The following is a 6,000-nucleotide window of genomic DNA, read 5'->3' on the forward strand; positions in this document are numbered from 1 at the left end:
TAATGAAGCTGAAGGGTTGTTATTCCACACCTGAAGTCTCTGGACACAGTCTGAAGTGAAGCATGCTGAGAGTGTACTAGTTGCTTTAATGAGGTTGTGATCGGTGGATGCAATATTATTTAATATGAATAGAGAGGATCATACAGGAAAGTGCGCCCCACCATAAGGTTCCAGGACTGGGGGAAATATAGGCTTTATATTGGAAATGTGAAGTTCCTGCTGTCTTAGGGTTCAAGAAGACAATAGATAGTTATTGTTATTATCACATTATTTGGTAATTGGGTTAACTTTGAAAAGTCCCTTTGTTGGGACTTGCTGTATAATACCCAACATCTTGTATATAGCTGTGCCATGGGTTGCTTCTGTTCTCCCTGGTCTAGGCTTTTGAGAGTCAACATATCAAAGACTCAGCCTATGTATTAAAAAGATTTAGTCTGTGCTTTAAAAAGTTTGATACATACAATCAATTTTCCCCTCTCATGTTAATTAAATAGTGATTTATATGACTAAAAGTTAATAGGAGTATACATAAACACTATTACCACCACCAAAGACTGTGTCCCATCCCACACCCCCCCCACCTCCACTCCACCCCACTGCCCCAGGAAGACGAATGTCCACCCTCACCCTCATCCCAGTGTTTTTACTTTGGTGCCCTACTTCAGATTTAGTCAAATCCTGCTTTCAGTTTCCCTTTCTGCTCTTCTTTGTCAACTTCTATAGATGAGTGGAATCATCCCAAACTCACCTTTACCTTTCTGATTTAGCTCACTTAACATAATTCCTTCTAGCTCCATCCAAGACAGGTCAGAGAAGATGGGTTCATTGTTCTTAATAGTGGCATAGTATTCCATTGTGTATATATACCACAGCTTTCTCAGCCACTCATCTGTTGTTGGGCACTTGGGTTGCTTCCAGGTTTTAGCTATTATGAATTGTGCTGCTATGAGCATAGGTGTACACATCTGTTTTTGGTTGGGCATTATGGAATCCTTGGGGTATATCCCCAGGAGAGGAATAGCTGGGTCATATGGAAGGTCCATGTCTAGTCTTGTGAGAGTTCTCCAGACTGCTCTCCAGGGAGGCTGGACCAATTTACATTCCCACCAGCAGAGCAGATGGGTTCCTCTGTCCCTACAACCTCCCCAGCATTTGTTTCTGCTGTCCTTTTTGATGTATGTGTTTGTTGGCCTTTTGGACCTCTTCAGTAGTGAATGTTTTGTTGATATCATCTGCCCATTTTTGGATGGGGTCATTTGCTTTTATGGTGCTAAGTAAGGTGAGCTCTTCATATCTTTTGTTTATTAGTCTCTTGTCTGATGTATGACATGTGAAGGTCTTCTCCCATTCTGTGAGGGGTCTCCTTGTTTGTGTGACAGTTTCTTTGGCTGTACAGAAGCTTTTCAATTTGATGTAGTCCCATGGATTTGTTTCTGCTTTAGTCTTCCTTGCAATTGGGCTTGTTTCATCTGGCATGTCCTTAAGGTTTAGGTGGGAAACTGTTCCACCAATATTTTCCTCTAAGTATTTGATAGTTTCTGGTCTACCATCAAGGTCCCTGGTCCATTTGGAGTTGATTTTTGTTTCTGATGAGATAAGGTGGCTCAGTTTCATTCCTCTGCATGTTCCAACCCATGTTTCCCAGCACCATATATTGAAGAGAGCCTCCTTCCTTCATTTAATACTTTGGGCCCCCTTATTGAAGATTAGATGTCCATAGGTTTGGGGATTTAGTTCTGGGCTTTCAATTCTGTTCAACTGGTCTGTGTGCCTATATTTGTTCCAGTACCAGCCTGTTTTTATCATGATGGCCTTATAACATAGTTTGAGATCTGGGAGTGTGATGCCTCCATTTCTATTTCTTTTCCTCAAGATTTCTTTGGCAATTCCGGGTGTCCTCTGGTTCTAGATAAATGATTGCAGTTAATGTTCTCATCTCTTAAGCTTGGTGGAACTTTTATGGGTATTGCGTTAAATTTGTATATGGCTTTGGGGAGAATATTTGTTTTGATGATATTAATTCTCCAATCCATGAGCATAGGATGTCTTTCTATTTTTGGTATCATTTTCTATTTCCTTGAATAGTGACTCATAGTTTTCAGTATACATGTCTTTTACTTCTTTACTCAGGTTTATTCCTAGGTATTTTATTGATTTTGCTGCAAGAGTGAATGGGAGTGATTTATAGATGTCTTCTTCTTCAGATTTAGTGTTTGCATAAAGAAATGCCACTGATTTTTGTACCTTGATTTTGTAGCCTGACACCTTGCTATATTGCCTAATAACTTCCAGTAATTTTCTGCTGGGTTCTTTAGGTTTATCTCTGTATACTATCATATAATCTGCAAATAGTGAGAGCTTGACTTCTTACCTTACAATCTGTATTCCTTTGATTTCTTTCTCTTGCCTGATTGCTATGGCAAGAACTTCCTATACTATGTTGAAGAGTAATGGTGATAATGGACAGCCCTGTCTAGTCCCCGATCTGCAGCGGAATGCTTTCAACTTCTGTCCATTGAGTATGATGCTGGCTGTGGGTCTCCTATATATCAACTCCACTATCTTGAGGAATTTCCCATCTATTCCCATTTTTTGTAGTGTTTTGAGCATGAATGAGTGTTGGATTTTGTCAAAGTCTTTGTCTACATCTACTGAGATAATCATGAGGTGCTTGGTTTTGCTTTCATTGATGTGGTGAATGACATTGATTGACTTCTGTATGTTGAACCAGTCTTGCATTCCTGGGATAAATCCCACTTGATTGTGATGAACAATCTTTTTGATATACTGCTGTATCTGTTTGTCCAGGATCTTGTTTAATATTTTGGCATGTATATTCACCAGATATATTGGTCTGTAGTTTTCCTTTTTTGTTGTGTCCCTATCTGCTTTTGGTATCAGGGTGATGTTGGCATCATAGAAGGTAGAAGGGAGTGTTCCTGTTTTTTTGATCTTGTGCAAGAGCTTTAGAAGTATAGGTATTCACTGTTTCCTGAAAGTTTTGTAGAATTCGTTTGTGAAGCCATCTGGTCCAGGATTTTTGTTGTTGGAAAGATTCTTAATAACTGTTTCAATTTCTTTTTCTGTGATTGGTGCATTTAGGTTTTGTAGTTCTTCTTGGTTCAGTTTTGGAAGGGTATATGTTTGCAGGAATTCTTCCATTTCTTCCAGATTCTCTAGCTTGGTGGTGTATAGTTTTTCATAGAAGTCTTGCATGATTTTTTGGATTTCTGTGGTGTCAGTTGTGATATCTCCTCTATCACTTACAATTCTATTTTTTTGGATCTTCCCCCCCCTTTTTAAAAAGTGAATCTGGCTAGGGGTTTGTCAATCTTGTTTAATTTTTCAAAGAACCAACATTTGGCTTCACTGATCTTTTGTATGGTTCTCTTATTTTTATTTATTTATTTATTTATTTTTGCGTTTCTACTTCTTTTTTTTTTTTTACATGCATAACATTTCCCAGATTCCCATTTAGCAATACAGCCCCCACTATTTCATTCATCATTTTTCATGGACCTGTATTCTCCCCACCCACCCACCCACCCCAGAGTCTTTTACTTTGGTGTAATACTCCAATTCCATTTCAGGTTCGACTTGTGTTTTCTTTTCTAATCTTGTTTTTCAACTTCGGCCTGAGAGTGAGATCATCCCATATTCATCCTTCTGTTTCTGACTTATTTCACTCAACATGATTTTTTCAAGGTCCATCCAAGATCGGCTGAAAACGGTGAAGTCACCATTTTTTACAGCTGAGTAGTATTCCATTGTGTATATATACCACAACTTGCTCAGCCACTCATCTGTTGTTGGACACCTGGGTTGCTTCCAGGTTTTGGCTATTACAAATTGTGCTGCCAAGAACATATGTGTACACAGATCTTTTTGGATGGATGTGTTGGGTTCCTTAGGATATATCCCCAGGAGGGGAATTGCAGGGTCATAGGGTAGGTCCATTTCTAGCCTTCTGAGAGTTCTCCAGACTGTTCTCCACAGAGGTTGGACCAATTGACATTCCCACCAGCAGTGCAGGAGGGTTCCTTTGACCCCACATCCTCTCCAGCATTTGCTGCTGTTGCCTTTTCTGATGTGTGACATTCTCACAGGAGTGAAGTGATATCTCATTGTTGTCTTGATTTGCATTTCTCTGACAATCAGAGACTTGGAGCATTTTTTCATGTGTTCCTCGGCCTTTTGGATCTCTTCTGTGGTAAATATTCTGTCCAATTCCTCCCCCCATTTTTGGATGGGGTTATTTGATGTCTTGTTGTTGAGTGTGGTAAGCTCCTTGATTTGGGTAGTGGTTTCTTTTGCTGTGAAGAAGCTTTTTAATTTGATGTAGTCCCATAGGTTTATACTTGCCTTAGTCTTCCTTGTAATTGGATTCGTTTCATTGAAAATGTCTTTAAAATTTATGCAGAAAAAAGTTCTTCCAATATTTTCCTCTAAGTATCTGATAGTTTCTGGTCTAACATCCAAGTCCTTGATCCACTTGGAATTTACTTTTGTATTTGGTGAAATACAGTGATTCAGCTTCATTCTTCTGCATGTTTCAACCCATTGTTTCCAACACCATTTGTTGAAGAGACTCTGCTTTCCCCATGTAATAGTCTGGGCCCCTTTGTCAAAGATTAGATGTCCATAGGTGTGGGGCCTCATTTCTGGGGTCTCAATTCTATTCCACTGGTCAGTGTGTCTATTCATGTTCCAGTACCAAGCAGTTTTGATGACAATGGCCCTATAATACAGTTTGAGATCTGGCAGTGTGATGCCTCCGGTTCTGTTCTTTTTTCTCAAGATTGTTTTGGCAATTCTAGGTCTTTTCTGGTTCCAGATAAACATTTGTAGCATTTGTTCTATTCTCCTAAAAAATGTGCTTGGGATCTTGATGGGGATAGCATTAAATTTGTAGATGGCTCTGGGTAATATATTCATTTTGATGATGTTAATTCTTCCAACCCATGAGCATGGAATATCTTTCCACTTCTTTGTGTCTTTTTCAATTTCTTTGAGTAGTGACTCATAATTTTCAGTATACAAGTCTTTCACTTCTTTGGTTAGGTTTATTCCTAGATATTTTATTGTTTTTGTTGCTATAGAAAAAGGAACTGATTTCTGGATTTCAATTTCTTCTAACTTAGTGTTTGCATAGAGGAATGCCACTGACTTTTGAATGTTAATTTTATAGCCTGACACATTACTGTATTGCCTGATGATTTCCAAAAGCTTCTTGCTAGATTCCTTAGGTTTTTCCATGTATACTATCATGTCATCTGCAAATAAGGAGAGTTTGACTTCTTCTCTTCCAATCTGTATTCCTTTAATTCCTTGCTCCTGCCTGATTGCTATGGCAAGAACTTCCAACACTATGTTGAATAGTAATGGTGATAGTGGGCAGCCCTGTCTAGTACCTGATCTGAGGGGAAATGCTTCCAGTTTTTCACCATTGAGTATGATGTTGGCTGTAGGTTTGCTATATATAGACTCCACTATCTTCAGGAATTTTCCATCTATTCCTATTTTTTGTAGTGTTTTGATCATAAAGGGATGTTGTATTTTGTCAAAGGCTTTCTCTGCATCTATTGATATGACCATGTGGTTTTTGGTCTTGCTTTTGTTGATGTGGTGGATCACATTGATTGATTTACGTATATTAAACCAACCTTGCATGCCTGGGATAAACCCCACTTGGTCATGATGAACAATTTTTTTGATATACTGCTGTATCCGGTTGGCTAGAATTTTGTTCAATATTTTCACATCTATGTTCATCAGAGATATTGGTCTGTTGTTTTCTTTTTTGGTTGTGTCCCTGTCTGCTTTTGGTATCAGGGTGATGTTGGCTTCATAGAAGCTGGCAGGGAGTATTCCAGTGTCTTCAATCTTCTGGAAGACTTTTAAAAGTAGAGGTATTAGTTCTTCTTTGAAAGTTTTGTAGAATTCATTTGTAAAACCATCTGGTCCAGGACTTTTATTTTTGGGAAGATTTTTGATAACTGT

The sequence above is a fragment of the Erinaceus europaeus genome, chromosome 3 (assembly GCF_950295315.1).
Source record: "Erinaceus europaeus chromosome 3, mEriEur2.1, whole genome shotgun sequence".
Classification (NCBI taxonomy): Eukaryota; Metazoa; Chordata; class Mammalia; order Eulipotyphla; family Erinaceidae; genus Erinaceus; species Erinaceus europaeus.